At 43.9% G+C, this 12,756-nt stretch overlaps 1 protein-coding gene across 6 annotated transcripts in view; it reads left to right on the forward strand.

The window, feature by feature from the left end:
• The first annotated feature begins 6,168 nt into the window (after window positions 1–6,168).
• The window catches only part of LOC140739874 (unconventional myosin-IXb-like), a 110,708-nt gene continuing 104,120 nt past the window's right edge, over window positions 6,169–12,756 (forward strand). For 3 of the 6 annotated variants that reach the window (XM_073068486.1, XM_073068490.1, XM_073068488.1), the window contains exon 1: window positions 6,206–6,526. The gene's annotated coding sequence lies outside the window, so the exon portion shown is untranslated. Of the gene's footprint in view, window positions 6,527–12,756 lie in introns of all 6 variants that reach the window. The other 3 variants (XM_073068485.1, XM_073068489.1, XM_073068484.1) reach the window with 3 other exon arrangements.

The raw sequence follows: 12,756 nt of genomic DNA on the forward strand, positions 1-12,756 counted from the left end.
AAGTGGTTAAGGCGTTCGTCTCGTTATCTGAAGGTTGCTAATTTGAGCTTTGGCTGAGGCTTGCGTGTGTGTCCTTGAGCAAGGCACTTAACCACACATTGATCTGTGACGACACCGGTGCCAAGCTGTATGGGTCCTAATGCCCTTCCCTTGGACAACATTGGTGGCGTGGAGAGGGGAGACTTGCAGCTTGGGCGACTGCCGGTCTTCCATAAAAAAAAACCTTGCCCAGGCTTGCGCCCTGGAAACTTTCCAAAGTGCAAATCCATGGTCTATCGAGACTAACGGAGGCCTACTACTACATCATTTGCCATGGGTAAGATACTGGAAGTCTGGAGGATGGACGACGTCATGCCTTCATGTCAGAAGGGCTGCAAGGAACCAGAGGCCAATGAGCCCACCAGTGGTGGTGGGGAAGTTACTGGAGGACAGGATCTAACTGCACTTGGAAAGTTTTAGGTAAATTTATTATCAAAGCACATACACTCAGTGGCCACTGTAATAGTGGGACCCGGTGTGGTCTTCTGTTGCTGTGGCCCATCCATTTCATGGCTCAAAGTGCTGTGCATTCATAGAAGCTCTTCTGCACACCGCTGTTATAATGCTTGGTTATTTGTGTTGCTATTGCCTTCCCGACAACCTGAACCAATCTGATCACTCTCCTCTGACCTCTCTCATTACCCCACAGAACTGCTGGTCACTGGATGATTTTTGTTTTTTTGCATGATTCTCTTAAAAACTCTAGAGATCGCTGTGTGTGAAAACCCCGGGAGATATGTAGTTTTGAGACACTCGAACCACCCCATCTGGAACCATTCTGGAATCATTCCATGGTCAAAGTTAGTTAGATGACAGTTGTTCCCCATTCCGATGTTTGATCTGTTGACCATATCTGCGTGCTTTTATGCATTGTGTTTCTTTCGCATGATTAGCTGATTAGATATCTGCATTAATGAGCAGGTGTACTGGTGGGACGAAGAAAGTGGCCATCAAGTGTCAGCATATACTACCTGAGATTCATTTTCTTGCAAGCATTTCACGATAAAGAACTACAATAAAATCAATGAAAAGCTACACATAAAGACTAACAAACAACCAATGTGAAAAAGACAAACTGTGAGAATATGAATAATAACAACAATAAGCAGAAATCTTTCATGTGGTTATATCGACTATGTGGTCTGTAAATACCGGCTATGTAGCGAAAAATGCACAACAGCGCCTCTCTCACCTCAGACAGTTGAAGAAGTTTGTTATGGGCCCCCCCCCCCCCAAATTCTAAGAAATTTCTACAGGGGCACAATTGAGAGCATCCTGACTGGCTGGTATGGGAACTGTACTTCCCTCAATTGCAGGACTCTGTAGAGAGAGCATCTGTAGATGTGAACTTCCCACTATTCAGGACATTTACAAAGACAGGTGTGTAAAAAGGGCCCGAAGGATCATTGGGGACCTGAGTCACCCCAACCACAAACTGTTCCAGCTGCTACCATCTGGGAAACGGTACCACAGCATAAAAGCCAGGACCAACAGGCTCCAGGACAACTCCTTCCACCAGGCCATCAGACTGATTAATTCATGCTGATAGAACTGTATTTCTATGTTACATTGACTATTCTGTTATAAATTACTATAATTGCACATTTGAACGGAAATATAAGATAAAGATTTTTACTCATGTACATTAAGAATGTAAGTAATAAAGTCAATTAAATTAAAAAAAACATTTGATTCTGTTAATAGAAATTTATATATATATATATATATATATATATATACACACACACACACACACACTATACCCAATACTTGTTAAATTCCTACAATCTCTGATGAAGCATTGGAGTACTATAATCACCCATTCTATTAACAGCCAAAAAATGAATAACCACCATTTCAAAATAAACTTTCCAGGGAGACTCTCTAAGCTCACTATGGTTTTGTCCAGCTTTAAACCCACTCTCTGATTTACTAAATCAGATGAAAATAGGGTATTAAATCAGAGACAACCAAATGAATTATATCTTGACACACCTTCTAGACACGGACTCCTTCATCAGTAAAGCTAAAGCAATTAATTCAAATAGCAGAACTATTTTCTAAAGATAGGATAGGTGCAGAATATTAAACATATAGAAAAGTGCAATAGAGCTAAAAGAACATAAAACAGTGCAGCAGGATACATTACAACCAATGGACGAATATGAAACATTTATGTATCTGGAATATCAACAGGCAAAGAAATAGATCAGAGTGTGAAAGAGTGAAAACTTGCAACAGAATTTACTTCAAGACTTAAGAAAATCTGCCAATCAGAGCTCAAATGCTCAAAGACATTTTTTCTATATCCATATTAATGCATTCTTTTGGCATAATATATCAGTCTGAAACCAACCTGGAAAATTTACAAAGAAAATGAAGAACTGAAATGACAAATTTTGGAAAACTCTTAAATGCACTTCGATTAACTCCACCTGGAACAGAAGGAGGAAGAGGAATAGGAGACATGAAAAAAATGACACAATAGTCAGATAAAATGTCTAGGGATATATTTTCATCAACGAAAACAGGATGCGGCAGTCCAGATGAGCATATGTAACTCTGATAAGAAGTACACACCACTAAACCACTAAATGAAAGCACAACGCAGAAAAATGAAGACATAATCACCATAGGAGAAAAAAATTAACCAATGAAAGAGCATGATCCTCCACGGAAGACATCCCAGGGTCTGAGCAGACTAGATGTCCACAAGGAAGCATCGAACGCCTGGCTCAGAGATGGAGACCTCTTCCCAGAAACAGAAGGGTTCCTTTGGCAATATAGGACCAGGTGGTCAACACACCAAAAAAATCAAAAATGCATAATAGAAGATCAATAAATTCAAGATGATAAATGCAGAAAATGCCAAGAGAAACCGAAAAGGATCCAACACATTCCAGGATCCTGCAGCAGTTTAACTCAATCTGATCACTTACACAGGCACTATCAAGTGGCAGACATCATTCACCAAAACCTTGCATTAAAATACAAACTCATAAACAACACCATACGTTTCTATAATTACAAGTTTGATCCAGTTTAGAGTCAGAGTCCTACAAATTATATTCCAACCAATCCATTTCTACTGGTAGAACAATCCATAATAACTATCTGGATATTATATTACAGGATAAACAAGCAAGACCAGTTTACTTAATAGATATAACTATTCCAGACACACATTGCATAAAGAAATCAATGTGAAAACAACAGAAATATGCTGAATTAGAAGAGGAAATTGAAAGACTATGGAACATGAACATTCTCCCAATAGTAACGTCTACAACTGGTATCATCTCAAAGTCACTACACAATAGCATTAAACAATTAGGCCTACACAGAAATATGTACAAACGTTTGTATATAAATCTTCAGAAAGCCACAATACTAAACACCACTAGAGTAGTCCAAAGCAATTGAGAAATGAGTGTGCTTGGCTATGCCCGTAACTCAGCTGGAGCGGAGAAAAAAATTAAAATAACAATAATAAATAAATAAGAGAAACAAATGATATTGAGAAGATGAGTTGTAGAGTGCCTGCAGGTGAGTCCACTGAGCAAAAGAAGACAAATGTTACAAATGGTAACAAATAAGAAACAAACAAACAAATAATATTGTGAACATGAGTTCTAGAGTCTTTGGAAGTGAGTTCATAGGTTGTGAAATTATTTCAGTGTTGAAGTGAGTGTAACTAATATCTCGTTCAGGAGCCGGTGTGGGTCAGGATGGTCGAAGGCTAATAGCTATTCCTGAACCTGGTGCTGTAGTACCTAAGGTTCCTGTACCTCCTAGGACTGTGAAGAGAGCATGGTCCGGATTAGCTGGCGCCCATGATGATGGCTGTTGCTTTCTTGTGGCAGTGTATCTTGTAAATGTGCTTCATGGCGTGGAGGGTTTTTCCTGTGGTGGACTGGGTTTTTGTAGGCATTTTCTGTTCCTGGGCATTGGTGTTTTCATGCCAGGCCAAAAATAAACCAGAGGTTTAAATCTCTCCACTGTGCATCAGTATAAGTTTGTCAAAGTTTTATGCAAATTCAAAGTACACTTATTATCAAAGAATGTATAAATTATACAACCCTGAGATTTGTTTGCTTACAGGCAGCCACAAAGCAAGGAACCTGAAAGAACCCAATTAAAAGTAAAGACCAACCCCCCAAGGCACACAGAGAAAGATAGAGAAAAGAAACAAATCAGAATCAGAATCAGGTTTATTATCACCGGCACGTGACGTAAAATTTATTAACTTAGCAGCAGCAGTTCAATGCAATACGTAATCTAACAGAGAGAGAACAAAATAAAACATAATAATAAATAAACAAGTAAATCAATTACATATATTGAATAGATTTTTTTTAAATGTGCAAAAACAGAAATACTGTATATTAAAATAAGTGAGGTAGTGTCCAAAGCTTCAAAGTCCATTTAGGAATCGGATGGCAGAGGGGAAGAAGCTGTTCCTGAATCACTGAGTGTGTGCCTTCAGGCTTCTGTACCTCCTACCCGATGGTAACAGTGAGAAAAGGGCATGCCCTGGGTGCTGGACGTCCTTAATAATGGATGCTGCCTTTCTGAGACACCGCTCGCTGAAGATGTCCTGGGTACTTTGTAGACTAGTGACAAGATGGAGCTGACTAGATTTACAACCTTCTGCAGCTTCTTTCGGTCCTGTGCAGTAGCCCCTCCACACCAGACAGTGATGCAGCCTGTCAGAATGCTCTCCACTGTACAACTACAGAAGTTTTTGAGTGTATTTGTTGACATGCCCAATCTCTTCAAACTCCTAATGAAGTTTAGTTGCTGTCTTGCCTTCTTTATAACTACATCAATATGTTGGGACCAGGTTAGATCCTCAGAGATCTTGACGCCCAGGAACCTGAAACTGCTCACTCTCTCCACTTCTGATCCCTCTGAGGATTGGAATGCGTTCCTTCCTCTCACCCTTCTTGAAGTCAAAACACAGAAGCGATCAACAACAGCATTCCCAACCAAACTGAGTCCTTACATCCAAATCCCCGGAGCAGCCTGCTGTAGGCCTAAAACCCGGGGATGCAGTTCATCACACTAGTGGGGGCAAGTTGCAGACATGATACACAGCAGCGGGGCGGGGGGGGGGGGGCATTCTCACAGGCTTGGCACCGCAGAGAGAGAGGAGCCCCCAGAATCTGTGCAGACTTCTAACAATGTAGAGGCTCTGCCGTGCCTTCTTTGTGATGGCACTTCATGTGCTGGTCCCAGAACAGATCGTCTGATATGATAACACCAAGGAATTTAAAGCTGAGCCCAAGGGCCTGTTTCCCAACTGTATGAGTCTATTTAACAAATACTTACTACTGGCTCAGCTGCATCACTTTGGACTGAAATCCACCCCCCCCCCACCCCAAAATGACACCAATGATCACGCTGCATGACTTGTGGGCAGTGAGGAGGGGGAGTACCTGCTGTCAGGGGAATAGTACTGATAAAGGAGGACCGCAGGTCTCTTGGAGGGAGCGCCGCACTGTCGTCGCTACAGCGCTGGGCAGCCGGAAACGATTTGCCGAGGGAGCGCCGCACTGTCCCCGGGGTCGGGGTTGCTGTGTGAGGGGGCGAGTTACAATATTCCAGGTACCGTGTTCCAACGGATCCGTTGAAAGTAATAACGTACCCGCTCCTCACAGACATTTGCAAAATATCCCACAACATTCATTTTGGGGGGTTGTTCCGGGCCCCCTGCAACTCCTTGTACTAGCTACTGTCAGTGGGAATCAAGATATACAGGGACCGATGGGCATTCGGACCAGGCCCAAGGGGCAGATACATCTCCTCCTCGTGTCTTTATGCTGTGAGTATTATTCCCCAATTTGCAGACTTCCCTTTCTACACTTCAGACTAAAAATCCCGTGGCAGCAAAATAAATCAATTCTTTCTCTATAAAACTTGGAGCACTGTCATCTCGCGTAACTAAAGTCTAAAGCGTTCCCCAGATGCAAAGTGCCTCCTCACGAGGTCGAGTGACTCGTCCCACCGCAGACTCGGTTGCTTGTTTGAGGAAGAGGGAAAAGGTCCCGTTATCGCAGCGAGATCGGCGATGCCTCTGAACTTCGGGGAGACAGGATGAAGATTCAGCCTGCGCCCATCAGAAGGCGCCACTTGTTCGAGTCTGGAGCTGGCTGGCCATCGGAAACCGGCAGCGAGAGAGAGAAAGAAAGAAACCGAGCCAAGACAGGAAAACGGGTCAGCCTTTAGTAGTTGAGTTGCTGCAGCCGGAAGCTGCGGGTGAGTGAGGCTGAGCGGTGCTTGAACTGGACGGGGAGGTGCCGGGAGGGTTCGGGCTGATTGTCTTCACACGGTAGCAGCGATCTGGGGTGGAACTGGCGCCCGGGCCGCGGGATGTCTGAAATTCAAACGGGCTGAGACGGGCCGAGTGGCTTTCGCAAGGCGGGCTGGAGAGGAGCGCCTGGACCCGGAGTCTAGCGCCGGGCTGAAGGAACCATCAGTGGGGCCGGTGAGGAATTCCGCTTTGGCTACAATGTTGCACTTTTGTTGCGAGTTTTTAGCCGGTTTCCGGCAACAGTCACAATGTATCCGTGTTCGAGTTCCAGCTTTTTGAACGCCCGGGGACTCCGCGGGGTCTTAGAGCCTGTCGGTGACTGACGCTCAACGACTCCTAAGGAGCCATTTATCAGCTCCCTGCATTAATCAAGAGTCCGGGCCGCTTCCGACCACATAGGGCGTTGCAGATGTGAAAATGATTTCAAGTGTGTCTTTTTTCAGTAGGGAGCTCGGCTACAGGGCTACCAACAAATGAGCGGTGCCTAGCGATTCTCAAAACCGAATAAGTTCTTACTTTTCACCCCGTGTGGGGAAAATTTATGTCTGTAGTGAGGAAGCGGTATGTTCATTTTTATGCCCATCTTTTAGAGCATTACACTCCCTGTGAAAGGGATGAAACCGATTAACAATCCAACCTAAATTTAAAACTATGTTTTTGATGACATTTGGAAGTTTCCTGTTTCTTTGAACGAAAACGTCTAATGATGGCCCACCCTGCCCCCTCCTTTGGCCTCCTGTCCCCTGCCTTTCCCCTTTCACACTTGACTCCTTCCCCCTCCGCAATTCTTCCTTATCCTTTTCTCACCACCCTCCACTCCCCCCTCATTTGTGTCCCTTCCTTTCCCTTTGCCCACTCCTCCTTCCTTCCCTCCCGCTGGGCACCCCAATCCACTCCCTCTATGTTCCTATTAACCCCCCATCCACCACTCTCTCACCCACCACCCCCTTGCTCCCCTCGCCCCCTCACCCTCCCTTCTCCCCCTCCCTTCTCCCCCTCCCCTACAAATTACCCACATTTTTCCATTGCTCTATCCATAATGTAACCAATTTCCAAATCCTATTAGTGTTTCTTCCCTCAATAGTTCAGCCCCAGGGGTGCCCGAGTGGGGTTAAAAACATAGCATAGGAAAAGGCTCTTTGGCCCCATGACATGTATGTGAACACGATGCCAGTACATGATCCATATCCCTTTATGCCCTGCATATTCATATATCTAACAAACTCCTAAATTACTACTCTTGTATCTGTTTCTGCCACAACCGCTTCAGTCCATTCTGGGCACCTACCATTCTCTGTGTTTAAAAAAAACTTTATCTGGTACATCCCCTTTAAACTTTCCACTTCTCAGCATAAATGCATGTTCCCTGGTGTATGACATCTCTACCCTGACTGTCTATCCTAATTATACTGCTCATAATTTTACAAACTCTCAGCCTCTGATACTCCCAAGTTTGTCTTTATAGCTCATACCCTCCAATCGAGGCAGGACCCCTGCCGTATTCTTGTTGTAATGGGGTGATCAGAACTGACTAAGTGTGGCTGGATCAAAGTTTCATATAACTGTAACATGACTTTCTCATCCTTGTATTCAGTCCCCTGATCAATGAAGGCCTGGACATCATATGCCTTCTTAACCACTCTAATTATTTGCCTGGACACCTTCAATGAGCTCTGGGCTTGGACCCTGCTGTATATATTTACTTAGAGATATTGCGTGCGACAGGCCTTTCCGGCTCAGTAGAGTGAGTCTACAACCACAAGTTAGCTCTAGTCTAATCACTGAGCAATTTCCAGTCACCGATTCACCTACTGACAGCTACGTCTTTGGACTGTGGGAGGAAACCAGAGCCCATGGGGAGAGCGTGCAGACTCCTTATTGATGGTGCTGGAAATGAACTCTGAACTCTGACACCCTGAGATGTAATAGCATTGCTCTCCCTGCTGTGCTGCTGTGTCACCCCACTACGTCAATTCTGCTAAGACTCCTGCTGTTAACTGCATCCTTTCTATCCCCCCTCCCAAAGTACAGCACATCACTTACTTTTGCCGTTTCTCCACCCGTATCAGTAATTGATTCGTATTCTGACCTATCCTTTGACAGCCCTCTACACAACTCCGCCAATCTTCATGTCGTCTGCAAACTTAGTAACCCCAGCCCGACTCCACTGACATTTTGGTACATCACAAAACAACAAAGACTACTGCACTGATCCCTGTGGAACACCTCCAGCCAAAATAACTTCTTGCCACTACAGCCCATTGTCTTCTCTGAGGGAACCAAGCTACCACACAACCTTGGATCCGATGCATTTAATCTTCTGGATCGGCCTACCATGAGGAACCTTGTCAAATGCCTTCCCAAACATCCACAGCCCCCACCTCATCATTCACCCTTGATGCCTCCTGAAGAAAACTCAGTGGGCCATTAGTAATGTGTTTCTTGTAGAGCACTGGAGCTGGATTTGCATAACGTCTCTCATCTTGTCGTTTGGTTCTCCAGGGCAGGCCTGAGACAAGGTTTCCTTATCTCTCAGTTAGCATTCAGGTAAAATCATAAAGATAAAATGGCCAATTCAAGAAGTGAGTGGTAGGTGTGTTTTTGTGGTATGTTGACCCAGAGCCTGGGAGAACTCCCCACTCTTCACAAGGCTTGGGTTATTGTGAAATGTATGCATAACCTTGATCTAACATCTCGGCAGAATAGAATCTCAAGCTGTACACCACTCCCTAGTTTCTGCCTTTGCTAAATGGACGTTGAATCTGTTACAATAGCAAGGTAAGGAACGTGCTGAAGTCTGCCGTATCACTTTCTTTAAGCAAGACACACAAAATGCTGGAGGAGCTCAGCAGGTCGGGCATCATTTATGGAGGGAATGAACAGTTGACATTTCAGACCTAAACTCTTCATAAGGACTGCAAAGGGAGGGGACAAAAACATTTTTTTTTTAGCTTGGCTTAGCTGTTTTCTGTTGTCTCTTTGTTCTTCAGCAAAGCTGGATTGATGTGTTTAACAGTTACTGAAATTCATGACTAATTGCTTTCTAGTTTCATGTTGTGTGGGAAGAACAAAACTGAAAATGTTACTTCACCTGAAACATTACCTCTGTTGTTCTCTCTGCAGACACTGACTGGCCAGCTGAGTATTTCTGGCACTTGCTGGTTTTATTTCAGTATTTATCTAACCATTATTTTAATATGTTGTTTTCTTTGCCCTGAGAAGACATTTGATAAAGTGCCTCACATGAGGCTGCTTAACAAGATAAAATCTTATGGTGTTATACAGAAAATATACTGGCATGGGCTGACAGGCAGGAGGCAGTAAGTGGGAATAAAGGGAGCCTTTTCTGGTTGGCTGCCCGTGACTAGTAGTGTTCCTCAGCGGGTCAGTATTGGGACCGCTGCTGTTCACATTGTTTGTCAATTTGTGGAATTGATGGCTTTGTGGCAAAGTTTGCAGACGATATGAAGATAGGTGGAGGGGTAGGTAGTGCTGAGGAAGCAATGCGATTGCAGCACGATTTAGACCAGTTGGAAGAATGGGCAAAGAAGTGGCAGATGGAATACAGTGTTGGGAAATGTATGATAATGCATTTTGGTGAAAGGAACAATAGTGCAGACTGTTATCTAGACAGGGAGAAAATTCAAACATCAGAGGTGCAGAGGGACTTGGGAATCCTCGTGCAAGACTCCCAGAAGGTTAATTTACAAGTCGAGTCTATGTAAAGAAGACAAATGCAATGTTGGCATTAATTTCAAGGGGGTTAGAATATAAAAACAAGGAGATAATGCTGAGGCTTTTTAAGACACTGGTCAGGCCGCACTTGGAGTATTGTCAACAGTTTTGGGCCTCTTGTCTCAGAAAGGATGTGTTGTCATTGGAGAGGGGCCAGAAGAGGTTCACCATTCCAGGAATGAAGGGGTTAACATGTGAGGAGCGTTTGGCAGCTTTGGGCCCGTACTCACTGGAATTTAGAAGAATACGGGTGGGGGGGGGGGTAATCTCATTGAAATCTACCAAATATTAAAAGGACTAGATAAGACGGATATGGAGGAGATGTTTCCTCTGGTGGAGGTATCTAGAACTAGAGGGCACAGCCTCAAAACCTCTTAGGCAGAAGGAAGGAGGACATTTTTTTTTAGCCAAGGAGTGCTGAATCTGTAGAATGCTTGCCACAGACGGCAGTGGAGGCCAAGTCTGTGGGTGCATTTAAAGTGGAAGTTGATAGATTCCTGATTGGCCGGGGCATCAAGGGGTGTGGTGAGAGGGAAAGTGAATGGGATCCGGGATCAGCCATGATGAAATGGTGGAGCGGATGAATGCTCCTATGTTTGATGGTCTTACGGTATATGTAAACTGTGTGTTGACATATTACTGTAATAGCTCAACAAATTAATGCTTAGATGTATTTCAGTCCTTTAATCATTTTGTCCTTCTCTACCTTGGTGACTTTCTGCAGATTTGGAGTGTTCTGTCTCTCTGCCCCTCGAGCAAGTGGTCAGCATGAACACTGTGACCGAGGGCCTGTTCTCTGTTCTCTGTAGCTCTATAGTTCCATGTCCTCATGAAGTATCATGTGGAAAAATGTGAAGTTATTCACTTTGGTAGGAAGAATAGAAACAGAAGCTTTTGGTAAATGCTGAAAACTAGTAAGTGATGTTGAGAAGAAGACTCGTGCAGCTTCACTGAATTAGCACAGAGCAAGCAACTGAGGAGACCAGTGGTCATTTTATTTTGAGTAAGTTGGGTATATTGAAGATTTAGATTTATAGACACAACATGGTAACCAGGTCCTCTTGCCCAATGAGTCCACACTGCTCAAATGTACCCATGTGACCAGTTAACCTACTAAACCGTACATCTTTGGACGGTGGGAGGAAACTGGAGCACCAGGTGGAAACCCAGGCGATCATAGGGAGAACGTACAAACTCCTTGCAGATAGCAGTGGAATTGAACTTGGGTCACTAGTGTTGTAATAATGTTATGTTAACTGCTAAGCTTTTGTGTCGCCCCTGTTATATATTCGGATTGGGAGATAATTGGTGCAAAAAAGAATCTCAGGATTATAGCAGATGTATTTCAGGTGGAGGATGAAATGAGGTTCTGTTAAATGGTGGAGAAGGCTCATTGAGTCTTTTCCTATTCTAGTATTTTTGTATGGAGCTGGGATTCCAAGGAAGTGAAGAGAATGCCTTGGACACATAGTGGGAATTCGGAGGGAGAAATGAGAGAAGCGTTCTAATATCAAAGGATAGGATATCATGTAATTGGATGCTGTTGATGAGGAGACATTGCTTATCAGATTTTGTGCTTTTGAAGAACTTGTGTGTTTGCCTTGAGTATGCAGGACATTGAGAGTTGGGGGCAGAGGGTCAAACAGAGATGGACAAACGATGGAGCTGGTGGCCCCTTGCAGATGAGACATTCGCTTCTCTGTTTGAGTGATCTTGTCATTATTGAGAGTTAGAATTTGCAGAACTGTGACCGTTAAAGTGCACGTAGTTCCTTGGAGGATTCAACTGTTCAGCCGTTCACCAGCCGTTGGAAAACAAAGTGCCAAGGCTGAAATCAGAATCTTTTGGCCGATTTGGGTTAAAGTAGCCAAAATAGGCCAATCATCCGCGCAGCCTATTTTGCCTGTGGATTTTTGCAGAAATAATCTCAATCTTTCCCCAAAACCATTTATTTGTCTCCACTCTGCTTGCCAGTAGCACATTACTGATTACAATTCACTATCTCCTCTTTGGTTTGTTTAGCATCTCTGCCCACTGGTTAACGATCCTCCTGCCACAGCAAACCATCTCTCCTTACTTATTTTACCAAATTCTATTTCAACCCTTTATTCTCCTTGTAATGTTCTTCAAGGAGGTCACTCCACCTTCTCCGAGTGTTTGACATTCCTTTTCTATAATGGAAAAGGATTCTGGCCAGGGGCCTTGTAGAGTATGTGCAAGTTCCAATTTCATTGCTGGTTGACTGAATGCAGTAATTTGAAGAGTACCACATTGAACTGTGCTTTAGTGACTAGATTAGAAGGCTGTAAGTTAAACTCTCACTCCAGTGAATTGAACTTAACTAGATTGGTATTAAACAATGGAGTTCTCTAATATTGAGGGGGCACTGCATTGTTGAAGGTGCTGTCTTTCTGATAAGAGGTTAAACTAAGGCACCATCTGTCCTCACAGGTGGAAGTAACAGGATCAATTGAAGAGAAGTAGAGATGTTCCATCCTAGGTCAACGTTCAACCAGTACCATCAGGTCACTCTGCAGTCTTACAGGGTGTGGATTAGATGCTGAAAATACTCCGTGTGCTGTAAAGTGTCCTGGGGTTGGGAAAGTCACTATAGGCTCTTTTTAAACCATGCATAGAAGGAGGCCATTTACCCATCAAGACTAAGCTCG

The sequence above is a fragment of the Hemitrygon akajei genome, chromosome 16 (genome assembly GCF_048418815.1).
Source record: "Hemitrygon akajei chromosome 16, sHemAka1.3, whole genome shotgun sequence".
Taxonomy (NCBI): Eukaryota; Metazoa; Chordata; class Chondrichthyes; order Myliobatiformes; family Dasyatidae; genus Hemitrygon; species Hemitrygon akajei.